This window comes from Ceratotherium simum, chromosome 19 (assembly GCF_057802395.1).
Source record: "Ceratotherium simum simum isolate JZ-2026a chromosome 19, ASM5780239v1, whole genome shotgun sequence".
NCBI lineage: Eukaryota > Metazoa > Chordata > Mammalia > Perissodactyla > Rhinocerotidae > Ceratotherium > Ceratotherium simum.
In genome coordinates, this window is record NC_141918.1 from 7,396,633 (window position 1) to 7,411,119 (window position 14,487).

The 14,487-nt window shown below is 37.3% G+C and overlaps 1 long non-coding RNA gene across 2 annotated transcripts in view; it reads right to left on the minus strand.

The window, feature by feature from the left end:
• The window catches only part of LOC147914494 (uncharacterized), a 107,043-nt gene that overhangs the window by 68,933 nt on the left and 23,623 nt on the right, over positions 1-14,487 (minus strand). For both annotated transcript variants that reach the window (XR_015555215.1, XR_015555214.1), the window contains exon 2: positions 5,565-5,698. This is a non-coding gene — a long non-coding RNA (uncharacterized LOC147914494). The remainder of the gene's footprint in view (positions 1-5,564; positions 5,699-14,487) is intronic.

The following is a 14,487-nucleotide window of genomic DNA, read 5'->3' on the forward strand; positions in this document are numbered from 1 at the left end:
AAATCAACCAAAGCACCATTTTAAAGAGATTATGGATTCTTTATAGCATACTCAAAAGTATAAAATAGGTAATACAGACCAAATTTACTTTTAAAAGTATGTGAATGCAATCTGATATGTTCTTTATCAAATGACTCTTTCCTTTTGTAGAATTCCCACAGCAAAATATCTCCCGTTTCCGTAAACAATTACATAAAAACAAACAGCACTAACTTGTGGTCACAACTTCCCAAATGAGTTTGAAAATGCATACAAAATAAACAGTTGGTAGTTAATTGGTTTTTAAATCTCAATTTAGACTTTTGATAAACACAGCAGAGGAGAACAAATGTTCAACCTCCTTTGGCTACAGCTAACCGAAACAACCAAAATGGTAAAAACATAGTAGTAATAATTATAATTTAAAAAAACACTCAATGGGATTGAAAACTAGGGGAAGGTGCCACTCATAGGCCACAAAATTCAAGAAATTTCTGCTTTATATAGTGAAAGTGGAACCAGGTAGGATGAAGATATTTAGAAGCAACTCACAACTCACTTTAGTCCTAAGAAAGCAAAATAGCTTCACAAACAAACAGCAGACAAGCTGGAAGAAGCCCAATTAATATTCCTATTTTTGAGAAGCAAAGGTCAAATTGCCCTGAGAGAGGGAGGAACTCCTGTCACTGCTGTAAATCAGAATCAGCTGAGTGAGGAAATGCCCAAGCAAGCCCAGCCATGTCTAAAGGAAAGCTGGCTCCTTGCTGGCTTGGTCTATGGATTTTATGGTTGGATGAAGCCATTTCCTAAAACAGAAAGAGCTAAAACCTATAATCAGAGAATATTTAGAAAATAACAATAATGAAAAATGTTTCACATAAAAATGTTGAGATGCAACCAAAATTACTCTCAGAAAAGAAATACTAACTTTCACTACTTTCATGGTTAAACAGAAAGGCATAAAAATATTAGGACTCAAAAAATTAGGACTAAAAGAAGAAAATAAACCCAGGATAAGCAGGAGAAATAAACAGCAGCTAATATCTGAGTTTACTCTTCTAGTTTCTTTGTACATAAGATGTCATTTAATCTTTCCTAACACTTAATGAAATAGATATTACTAATAACATTATTTTAAAAATGAGGAAACTGAAATGCGGGGAGTTGAATTTTCAAAATGCAAAAGTTAAATAATTGATAAATAAAAATACTCAGTTATTAGCAAAAACAAGTTAAACACAGAAATAGAAATTACAGATACCCATTATTAGGAATATGAAAGATGATATGATTGCAGATATAAAGCTATTCATAAAGTTTAAAAAGATATTATGGTTAGCAGTCTTAATCTTGAAAATATCAAAGAAATTGATGAACTTTCTAGTAAAATGTAAATCACCAACTTTGGCTCAAGAAAAGGTGAAAAATCTAAAGATTAAAGAATTGAAAACATTGTCAATAAATTTCTCAAAATAATGGGACAGTCCTGGATGAGTTTGTGAATGGTGGGTGAAGAATGTATGAGTGAAGAATCAATTCTTACATATTGCAAATTTCAATTAGGCCCCCCTAAAAATAGCCTCCCTTCTCACTGGTACCCTCTCTTCCCCTTCCCACATTTCCTTTAAATTTTAAAGAACAAATATTTTCTAGGCTATAATTGTTCTATTTCCAAAACATGAGCCTGAATATAAATATGTTAGCTTACTCTTTATCCAGGTGGTACATTAAATGGTAATAAAGGAATGCAGAAGGTATGTATCTAAAACTAGACATCAAGTAGTAAGGAAACTAAAAGAAGATGAGAGTTTTCAACACATTTCCAGAAGAATGAAGGTGAATTATGTGGGCAAAGCCCATTACCAATGGGGCAAAGCTCAGTGAAACTGGCCTGAGCTGGCACAAGGGAAGAGATCACCCTGCCTGGAAAAGCAGAGAAGGTACAACATCAGAGTTGGCAGGGGCAACAGAGAGCAGCAGGCACAAGACAGGCTGTTTATAGCCAGACTAATTGAAATAGAAAATATGTACAAATTGATTCCTCTACCCACTCATCCTTCTTCATCTCCATCGCTTGTACACACAGAAGAGTTGGGAGCCAGGAATTACAGTAACTAAAGTTTCTGAAAGAAAGAATGAGAAGAGAGAAAGAGAAAAAGAGAGAGGTGGGGGAAGAGAGAGAGGGAGAGAGAGAAATTGAGAGGGAGAAGGAGGAAGAGAGAAAGCATGCTAGTGCAACATTTGGGGAGAAACAGGGCAAGTAGGAAAGACAGTCTTGTCCTAAAGCCCTCTTTGTTCTAGCACTTGGGGATCTTCCAGTTTAGCAGAGCAAGCCCTGCCTGCCCATGCTCAGACAATTACTGTCAGTGGACAACTTACCCAGATACGCTAGACCTAAGTCAGCCTCTCTGTTGCTTTATTCCTAAAATATGAATGGATAATCCACAATCACCAGATATTTGAAGAAAGAGTAACATGAAAGGGAAAGACCAAGAGACACAGCTGAAAAATTATAGCAGAGGAAAGAGCAGTAGTTTGGAGAATAGGAGAGAAAAAAAAATCTCAAAGTCAAGTTCTCCCACATTCCCTGTGCTAAACGGGAAAAATGCTATAAAGGACATTATTAGCTCAACTGGCAAAATTAGAATATGGATGGAAGACTAGATAAAAAATATTGTATCAATGATAAATTTACTAAAGTTGATAACTATACTCTGTTATGTAAAAGAATATTCCCACTCTTAGGACATACATACTGAATTGTTTAGGGGTAAATGGTTATGATGTTTGTAACCTACCCTCGAATGTTAACATATATATCTCTCTCTCACAGAGAGAGAAAATAAATAATAAAGCAAAAGAAATGAATCTGGGTAAAGGTTATATGAATGTCCTCTATATTTTTGTTCTTGCAACTTTTCTGTAACTTTGGATTTTTAATTTGTTACAAATAGAAAGTTAAAAGTTACTAAAAAATTGCTTTCCATGCAAGTTTCTCAGGAAGGTAGTGGAATATGTGCTCCCCCCAAATAAGAAAGTAAACTAAAGAGGGAAATGAAGGGACGGGGTACAGGAAACTGGAGCCACGTTACAGGCAAGAGGCAGAGCAAATGCCCAGGCATAGAGGGAGAAGAGCAGAGATTGCAGGAGGTCAGAAGCTTCAGGAACAGATTTCCTTCAAGAAGTTAAAACCCACGGAATGTTTTATACAACCGAATCTGTTGAAAGGGAATTTAGAAAACATGTGGCTAATCTGGCTTTTAATTAGTTAAGTATATAGAAAACTAAGTAAACAAAAAACTCAGCCTCATTCATAACTACAGAGAAGTAAAAAGTGTTTGGGAAAGGATAAGCAATCACAATTCCCTGCATTGCTCTGCTGTGACAAAATGGAGTAAATGAATACTAATCTCGCCATACTGGGAAGATAGATGGCACATTATAGGAAGTGAGAGCAGGAGAATAGAAAGGAGCTCAATCCCCTTTATCCTTTGCGGAAAGTCAAAATGGAAAAACCATGAAGCATCAAGGCAAGGAAGCTATTTGGAGGTTTTTGATGGAAATAACAAAGAATTAGCCAAGAGAGTCAAATGCAGTAGCTTCTAAAAGGGGAAATTAGGAAGGAGGTAATAGTGAACTGTTCGTTTGCATAAAGAACATTGTAAAACTAATTGACTCTAAACTTCTGTATATATATCTTGAAGAAAAATAAAATTAAAGACAAGACAGAGACTGGGATGTAGAGTGAATGGGGAGAGGAAATGCAGGACGAGTGCCAACATCCTCGGTATAAGAGTGGAGGCCTTGAGATGCTGTCCATGGATGACGGAACAAGAACCAGAGGCCTTAAAAATGCACATGTTGGGGCCGGCCCGGTGGCGCAAGCGGATAAGTGCGCGCGCTCTGCTGCGGCGGCCCGGGGTTCGCTGGTTCGGATCCCGGGCGCGCACCGACGCACTGCTTGGCAAGCCATGCTGTGGCGGCGTCCCATATAAAGTGGAGGAAGATGGGCACAGATGTTAGCCCAGGGCCGTCTTCCTCAGCAAAAAAAGAGGAGGATTGGCGGATGTTAGCTCAGGGCTGATCTCCTCACAAAAAATAAAAAATAAAAAAAAATAAAAAAAATAAATGCATATGTTCTCTGGAACAAAACAAAGGAGGGGGAAGGGGGCGCTGGGCGATGGAAGGTCATACATATGCAAAGTCCTCAAAAAGTCAACAGATAATGTCTAAGTTAATAAATGAAGGAATGTTATTCAGGAATATGAAAGAAACTTTGAGAAACTCTGAAACAGAAATGGATAAAAGGGAATGCCTCTAGGAAACAAGACTCAGGGAGAAGAGGGATAGAAAAAGAGACAGGTGAATTTTATTAAAAACCCTTCCTTACAATTTAAATTTGTCTCTGTGTACCTGCATTACTTTGATAAAAATGCAGTTTTTAAAAACCTATTTAAAAAGCGTTAAACAAAGTAGGAAGATTTGCAATACACTTTTGAAGCTAGAATAACCTTGATATTGATAAAGACAGAATAATATTTAAATTACCAATCAATACACTTATGAATATAGATGAGGAAATCCTAAATAAAATGCAGTACTGCTAAACTGGACCAAAAATAGTATTTTAAAAATTAATGTAGTGTGACCATGGTTCTTCTTGAAATGCATGGCTAATTTAATATTTGAGAATATATTAATATAATTTATCATATGAAGAAATAAAAGAGAAAAAAGAGCAAATCACCATGCAAGATTACAAACTGGCATTTGATACTATTAGATAGGCTTTTTATTAAACAAAAAGACCTCCTAGGATAATAGAGCAACTCTAAACTTCCCAGCTCAGGTCAACTGTGTGCCCCTACATTTGTTTATTCAAAAAACACAATTGAGTGTAGTACCATCCTGTGGTGGTGTTTTAGAAGAAAATAAAACAGACTGAGTCCTTGAACTTGTGGAACTTACCTTCTAGTGAGGGAGGTGGCAAATAAATAAAAAGTAATATAATTTCTGGCTGTGCTAAATATAAAATAAATAAAACAAAGTGAGAGAGAGGACATGAGATTTCTATTTTAGATGAATTGGTGAGGGTCTGATTTGCTGAAGCAGTGACATCTGAGGAGGGAATGTGCCATCTGATTACCTGCCATATGAACATTTCAGGCAAAGGAACAGCACGGGCTCTTTTGCAATGAATGAGGTGGACTGTGGTAGTGAAGAGAATTTGAGAGGCAGCCTGGTGTCAGATCACGTGTGGTCTGCTACACGACACTGAGCATTGGCTGATCAATTGCTCCACGTTCCAAACAGCAGCATGTCAGCCCTGCTCCTCTCTTAGGTCTCTTGAACTCCAAAAAGTTTATGTTTAAAAAAAAAAAGTTAATACTTTTGCCCATGCTTCTGCCGTCTTTCTGCTCCAGACGTGTCTCTCACTCATCTCTCCCAAACTGTGCCTAATGTCCCTTTTCCACTGTTTTAAAGGCACCTGTGCTGCCTTCCCAACTCCCAATGCCAGACTGCCCAATCTGAACACGGCTGTGCTGACTCTCATTGCTTCGAGTCCCATCACCATCACCACTCACCTCTGCACAGCATTGCTTTGCTGTCACCTGCAGTAGTCCTGCTCCTGAGAGGCTGCATAAAGGTTGGTGTCCTCCCCTCATTAACTTCCTTAACTTATAACATTTGTAGATAATACTTTTGCAACATGGAAAACCTAAGAAAATCAAGCAAAAACTATTAGAATTCTTTGGAAAGTTCAGCAATATGGATGATTTAAGAACTCAATATTCATAATCAATAGGTTTTCTTATGCTAGTAACAAACTGTTTGAAAAAGTTCCATAGCCATAAACACTATGAAAGACAAGAATAAATTCAATGATAAATATGCAGGATATATGTATATATAGTCTTCAACATTTTACTGACATGAAATAGAAGATTGGCATGAATAAAGATGACATACACTTTCCTAGATAGAGAAAGCAAAAGCTCAAAAGTCTTTTTGAATTTGGTTGTCTAAATTTTACTCAGAAGAAAAACGGGCAACAAAGGACTTGCCAAGGACTGAGTTGCGTGCTCTCTTCCTTTCTCTCTCTCTCTCTATATACACACACGTGTACATATATAGTATATATACTTATATATTATGTTAATTTAGTAATCAGTTAATTAGTGATTTAAACTGTAAAACTAGCAAAAGAACACATCAACAGATCAGTGCCATGGAATAAAAACCCGAGGAGACTACCTGACTCCTGACTTGTTAGGAGTTATTTCTAACTAGAGATGTGGAAATAGTTAATTGGTAAACCAGAGTATTGTTTGGATTCTCTGGGAAGCAGAGACTGAGAGGGGTTTAGAAGTGCAAAAGTTTCTTGGGGAATTACACTTGGGAAGGAAAAAGGGAGGGAGCAGGATTGGGCAGGGGAGCTATCAGACCAAGAAGCAGACCTGACCTAAGGGAAGTCTCTGGCAGTCCAGAGGGGAGCAATGGAGCACAGACTGCTCATTGGAGGAGTCCCTCATTGAGGGGAAAAGGCCAGGCCTTTCTACAACTGCCTTGCCAGGTCATTGGCCAGAGGCCAGCCCAAGGAGAGTATGACCTTGGCTTAAAAGCTGAGGTGGACCCTGGAGGAGCTAACAGCTGGAGGCTGGCAGTTAACCACACCCCTCATGGCTGAGCAGCAAGTCTCCTTTTCCAGGGGGACACTAATGGTGTGTCTCTGTGTCTGTGGCAACCAGTGAAAAGAAAAAGTTACATTTCTATCTCAATCTATAGGCTAAAATCAACTCCAAATGGATTAAACCATTAAATGTAAAATACAAAACAAGAAAAGAAACAATAACTGTTTTCAAGAGTTGTATAATCTTCAGCTGGGAAAAGGTATAACATAAAAACAGAAGTAAAAAGGAAAAAATAATAAACTAATTTCATAAAAACCATAACCGTTTATATTTTAAAACAATATAAAAATTTAAAGGTAAATGATAAGTTTGCACAAAATAATTAAAACAAAGATTAAAGATAATGGTCATTTATTTTGTATAAGAGGTTGTTATAACTCAGTGAAAAAATGACAAATACTCCAGTAAAAATGGCTAAGAACACGAATATGTTCTTGAGAAAGTAGAAGGGCAAAGATGATAAGCATGGAAATATGATAAATATTATTATAATAAAAGAATGCAAATTAGACTAAGAAGACATCTTTTCCCCACCAGATTGGGATAGTAATACCCAGAGTCGGCAAAGATGGCAAAAATGAAAACTTGCATATATCATTTAAAAATTGTGTTTTTGGTGATAATGTGCCCAAACTAAAACTCTAATTTTTGTTCATAACAAAATGTGTTTGTGAATATAGTCATGCTAATAGTTTTCTGATTGAGAGCTAATGACATATCATTGACTAACATATTTTTGAATAAAAAATAATGATAAAAAGTTAACATAATAACAAATAATGTTTAGTATGTAAAAGAAATAAACCTGAAGAAACTTTTGTACAATGCAGGAGACACTAGTGACCTAAAAGAACTTATCCTAACAGGTTTTGAAAAGGCAGTAGGGAGAAAATGTTGATAATCCTTGCAACTTCAGAAGGGCTAAAGGAGTCCATAGGAATTAGCTGAGGAAAAAAAAAAAAATATATATATATATATATATATATATAATCTTTCCTTGGGAAGAACTGGTGCTGACGTGAAGGGAAAAACAATGACAGAGGCAGTGTGGTGAATTGGAAAAGACATTTGAGGTGGGAGTCTGGCCCCTTGTTCCAGGACTAGGAAGTTTCCTGGAGAGAAGCTCTGGACCCCAGTTGGTTCTTTCAGCCCCTGCCTAGTGTCCCCTTGGTTGGTTTTCCTTGCTTTGTTCTTGTCTTCCCACCAATCATCCTTCATATTGCTATTAAAAGAATCTCTTTGATTTCTCCAAAGAAGAAACTTTCTCAGGATCTGGCTTCTTTGTATCTTTCTAGCTTCATTCTCTTGCCATAGAGAACTACTTCTAGTTTCATTAATGTACCAGAAACTCTCACTCTTGCAGGATTTTGTTCATGCTATTTGCTCCCTGGAATTTCCACATTAGCAATCTATTAAATTCCTACCTCTCTTTCAAAATGCAGGTCAAGCGTCACCTCTGCTTTGGAACCTTCCTCCACTGAGTTTTCACTGGGGGTTGCATCATATACGTATTTAACTTGCCTACATTCAGTTATATGCAGGCAATCGAGAGAGAGAGAGAGAATTTAAACAGCACAGGTATGTGAACCACCAGCCATTCCAGTCTACAAGTTAAGCCCCACAGTGACAATGACATGGAAGACTTGAATCTGTTCTCCTTTGGTAGGTCTTCACTCCTATGTGTCCCTCAGAGGGTGAGCATCTTGCATTGCTTGTGCACCTTTTAAAACAGACATATTTCATAAAACCTGGTGGCTGATGCAAGCCAACTACTTCATCTGATATCCAACTGAAAAAACGACAGTCTTCTGAATGCTTGAAAAAAAGCAGGCTGGTTTAGATCCATTGAGAAATAGTATGTAACTCTCCAACCTGATGCCTTCCTTAGGAATTATTGAGGGCCAGCCCCATGGCTTAGCGGTTAAGTGCGCACGCTCTGCTACTGGCAGCCCCGGTTCGGATCCCGGGCATGCACCAATCCGAGCGCGCACCGACGCACGGCTTCTCTGGCCATGCTGAGGCAGCGTCCCACATACAGCAACTAGAAGGATGTGCAACTATGACATACAACCATCTACTAGGGCTTTGGGGGAAAAAAAAAGGAGGACAATTGGCAATAGATGTTAGCTCAGAGCCGGTCTTCCTCAGCAAAAAGAGGAGGATTAGCACTGATGTTAGCTCAGGGCTGACCCTCCTCACAAAAAAAAAAAAAAAAAGGAATTATTGAGGATAATTTTGACTACATAAAATTTTTTGCGTTAAGTGTCAACTTTATATCCTAACCCCACATAAAATTTGACTTTTCTTTACTGATCTTATAGTTTCGTTCTCTCATACTGCCAGTTTTGATTTATATGGTTATGAACTCATTGAGGAATATGTCCAGAATATACTAGGTGTTCAATAAAAGTTTGTAAAGTGAACAAATTATGTGGCTGATGATATCAAGGATCAGCCCTCTGTTTGAAAACAGCTATGAAATCTGACAAGTGTATATGTATGTATATCAAGATATGAAATAATGCCAAGAAATGCTCTTTAAGAAGTTCACAGATAACAGAAGCTTTCAAAAGACAAGCCCCCCAAATTGACATGATGTCATATTTGCAGGCCATGGTGAAAATATTTAGAACATGTGACAGTTTGGGCCCTCCTTAACCCAATCAAACCAAATATTCACCTATTTTTCCTGGTCTTCGACCAAGCTTTACAGAAAATATATTTGCTGAGTTCTGTTAAGCTGCTTATGGACAATAACAATGATTTTTCAAAGCATTTAACCTATCATTTAATGAAAACTTTACTTGCAACTGTTTTGACAACTTTCTATATTTGGCAATATAAGCGTTTTAGAATTTTTCAAGGAAAGGAACAGAAAATTTTATTTTTTTGTACTTGTTTTATATGTGTAACAGTAAATCCAGCTGGTATTTATGACTATGTAGATGTACATTGAAGTACCTTTAAAATATACACCCACACACACACAGGTTTTTTTAATGTTAGAAAAAGAAAATGATCATGAAATCAGGTTGAAAAAGAACAATCCAATTCACAAAGAAATGTGAGATGAACCTTGTTTCTGGACAAGTAATAGTTACCTCTTAGGGTTATTGTAAGGGTTTAGTTAACTGATATTTGTGTATATTACTACTTCTCAATAATTGCTTAGAAGTAGCATATCATAAGTGATCAAATATGTTGAATATTTTATTAACATTATTAGCAGTTTAAAAAACAATGCTCTACAAATGCGGAAAAGACTTAAGGTTTAAGCCTCTTTTTTTTAACTCATGTTAATAAAATAGTCATTTGCTCTCTGTCTGACAACATTTAGAGGTGTTCACGCAACATGTGAGATTTTAAATGCCAAATTACGTTAGCCTTTATGATATTTCTTTTAATATAGGAGAAAGAGCTGTGTCTTCCAAAAGTCCTGTTTATTTGTTCTATTTAAACGTCATTAAAACACTCATGTCTCATTATGTCACTGTTTATTCAAAACTAGTGCAGGTAATATCATGAACACTAGGGTGAAGTAAAGCTAGCAGTTCATAGGGGAACATCAAATATGTATTGTAAGTAGCAACGAGAAAAGTCAGACACAAAAGATGATGTTAAACTATGGGAGAGTCACGTTTCACAGCAAAGAAAACTGAACTGAAAGTAAGGCCTGAGGGTCATTCTTGAGGAGGCACATTAGAGTCCATATTGAGAGTTCCCCAGCCTAGGCCACAAGAGTGACTCCTACACCCAGAATGTAAATGCTGGCGTTCCTTGTGCTCCACCCTGGCCTGCTCGGCCCCTCTACACACTCTCCCAGGTCATTAAGTCCTGGGTGATTTCAGGTGTTCAGATAATTACTCGTAACGTTCTTTTAAAAATATCCCTATTCTTGGAACAGCTGAAATGGTGTCCAGTGGCCCTGTTCTTGTATAATTAAGGAATACCACTTCTGTGAACCCTCCCAGCTCAAAACAAATCTGCTTTTTCTATCCTTGAGGCAGCTGCTAATTTCTCTTACTGAAGAAAAGAAAATCACTAATTTAATTTCTGGAAGGGTACTTCTATACTACATTTGTATGGTGTAAGTTCTACTCAGATCTTCTATAGAGATCCCTGGCTCTTGTGATTCTGAGAACCAGAAGGACAGTATAACAAAAATGGTGGTGGGAGTGGAGGATAGTCAATTTAAAGTAGAGGGCGGCCCACAGCTGTGAGATGACACTCACAGCTTTTCTTTCTATTTTTTAGAAGTTTCTCCCTTGGGAAGAAAAATGCTATTTTTACTCAGTCACCACCAAACAAACTGAGCCAAAAAATTATACTGATTATACAGATATTTTTATGTACTATCATATTTGTTGGGTTGTGTGAATTACTGCATACTTCCTAAAACATCATAATGTGATGTTACAACAGGACCACGACAAAGTGTGGTGTGTGTATGTTTGTGTGTGTGTGTGGGGGGCATTATAATGAAGGAGGAAGGGAGTAAAATACTTCCAGTTCCCCTAAAACTATGAATTTAGTGACAACTCTAGTTTTCTCCTTTGGATATTGGGCCAATAAACAAGCTATTAATGAAGGAACAAAACAAGTTTCTTTTCTAAAGTATCTGGTCCAAATTGCTACTTACTGTAAAGAATGAATCCTGTTTCTTCTCTTGCTCACACACTAATAAAAAATAATTCTTCACTGACTGGCTTATTTATCTTTGTACTAATCCAGTCAGAGGACCACATTGTTTACCTTTACAAAAGCTGGACAAAATTTAAAACACCTATTTAAAGGCAATGAAAAGCATCCAAAAGCAGGCAGAACCAGGATAAGAGCTTACTCTTAAGAAACTGCTACTGCAACAGGTAAGAACTGTGAGTTTGTGGGCTTTTTTCCCAAAGGTGCTCCCCACGGAAAATTGCAGCCTTACTACCTCAAGGCGGCAGGAGACAAAGTTCAGGCAAAGACTTCATTGATAAGACAAAGAAAGCATGAACTCTAACAGAAATATTTGATAAACTGGACTTCATTAGCACATGAAAAGATGCACCTTATTATTCATCAGGAAAATACAAGTTAAAACACAGTTGAGATACCACCACACACACACTAGAATGACTAAAATGAAAAAGATTTGTGATACCAAATGTTGCCAAGGATTTGGAGCAACTGGAACTCTCATATGCTTTTGTTGGGAATGCAAAATGGTGCAGCTACTCTGGAAAACAATTTGAGAGTTTCTGATAAAGTTAAATATAAATTTACCATATGACCCAATAATTCCACTCCTGGGTATTTACCCAAGAGAAATGTATATGTATAATGTATATTGAATATTCACAGTAGCTTTCTTCACAATGTTCAAGAACTAGGAAAAAGAAATCCATCCACAGGTCAATGGATAAACACATTGCTGTAATCTAAATAATTGGATACTCATCAGCAATAGAAAGGAAAAAATTAACTGATAAATGCAATATGAATGAATTTCAAAATCATGCTGAGTAAAAGAAGCCACACACAAAAGAGTACCTGTTGTGTGATTCCATTTATATGAAGTTCTAGAAAATGCAAACTAATCTGTAGAAACAGAGTAGATCACTGGAAGCATGGAGTTCTGGGGCAGGGTGGAGGGGAGTTGACTACCAAGGTTCACAAGAGAGTTTTTGGGGTGATAGAAATTTGCATCTTGACTGTGGTGGTAGTTACATGGTTACCTTTGTCAAAACTCATTGAACTATACACTTAAAATGGGTGCAGTTTATCGTATATAAGTTATACCTCAATGGAGTTTCTCTCTCAATGGAAGAGAGGAGGTGGGAAACATTAAACTTAGAGTGATTCTGAACGTATAGAACATATCTTCCTAAAATTGGATGAACAGAACCTCCTCAAACCTCCCAACAAATACTTTATACAATCTCATGAGCTGGGATTCAGGGCTCAGAGCATGACCTTCAGAGCCATGTCCATAAACCCTCCTCTGCCTGTCATCCTGCTTGGGGTTTGGTTGACAAAAGTCAGGTTACAATTTTGTCTGCTGCTGGCCAGGCGAGTGTGTTCTTTAGCCTCTCCCCTCAGGTGAGGGAGACATAGACTTAGGGTTAAGTACAGGAATCCTGATTTTGACCTCAGACTAAAGCTAATCTCCCCAGCCCAGCTTTACCAGTGGGGAATATATAACGTTGGTGCCTAAGCAAAGCCCAAGTCCTTTTAAACTGTTTAAAAATCAAGAGTGTGATGGTTAATTTTGTATGTCAACTTGACTATACTACGAGGTGCCAGATATTTGGTTAAACATCATTCTGGGTATGTCTGTGAGTGTGTTTCTGGAGGGAATGAGATTAACGTATGAATCCATAGACTGAATAAAGCAGATTGCCCTCCTGATGTGGGTGGCATCATCCAGTCCATTATCAATGTCCTGAACAGAACAGAAAGCTGAGTAAGGGAGAATTCTCTCTCTCTCTCTGCCTGACAGTCTTTGAGTGGGGACCCTGGTCTTCTCCTGCCTTTGGATTTGGACTTGAACTGGAACTACATCAGCTCTCCCAGATCTCCAGCTTGCCGACTGCAGATCTTGGACTTCTCTGTCTCCATAACTGCATGAGCCAATTCCTGAAAATAAATCTCTTTATAAACATATATATGTATATAATATACATATATGTTATCTTTATATCTTTATACATATGTACATCTTTTTGATATATATGTATATGTGTGTATATATATATTTATATATATAAAATGTTTTCTGTGTCTCTGGGGAATGCTGACTAATACATGGAGCAAAGGCATATGACCAGCCCCCCTAAGAGGCCTGCAAAGCCTCTTAGGATATCACACATTACACAAATGAAAATTGGTAGCTAGACTAAAATGCTTTGAGCCTCCATCCACAAGAATTTTTCATATTTTGCATTCAATATTCTTTGGTACAAACACTGAGAAAATAGAACCTTGAATAATATGAACAGAAAGGAATTTGGAGCGTAAAACCAAAAGAAAGAGTGACCTTCATTCATTTGCTTGTTAGCCCAATTCTATTCCTTGGGAATAAGCCATATAATTGGGATAATTTTTAATTCAGGAATGTAAGTATTTTGGACTGGGCAGATATGCCCTAATCACAGTACCATAAAAAAGAATTTCAGAGTCACAATTTTAGGCTCCACAATACTCTGTGATAAACTGGCTGATGTTCTCTGTTTCCTGTAACTCCAGCCCTATCTACTCCACACAGACTCTGTGAGGTAAAATTCCCAGTCTCAAATAATTGTGTATATTGTTCCCTTTTTCCCTTTATGGGTGACCTGATCCTGTAATAGGCTCCAGAAAAGAAGTGGGAGTCATAGCAAAATACATCATGAAGTAGTCCACCCAAAGAATAAACATGAGTTATAAGGCATATATATATTTAGTTCAAAACATGTAAAATAAATAAGGAAGCCTTTATATTGGTCTAATCTATTCTAAAAGTACATTATCATACATAAAAAGTTACATAACTTTAAATTAAACATATATTTTACATTTTCCAAAAGTCCTAGGTAGTCCATCCTTTTATAATATTTAAAGCAAGTATGAATTTTACTAAGAATTGTAAGCAATTTCTCTATTATTCAATATGCCCTTTCTCCAGGGCATTAGGAGCAAGTCTTTCCAAGGACTGACAGTCAATTGCAAAGGGACTGTGTGTGTTAAGATGGGGGGCCTCTGAAGGACCCTCTTAGGCTTTAAGTCTCTTCTGTTAACATTCACGGAACTGCATAATGGCTCCTTCTAAAGTCCCTTCTTGGTTGCCAAGGTGACT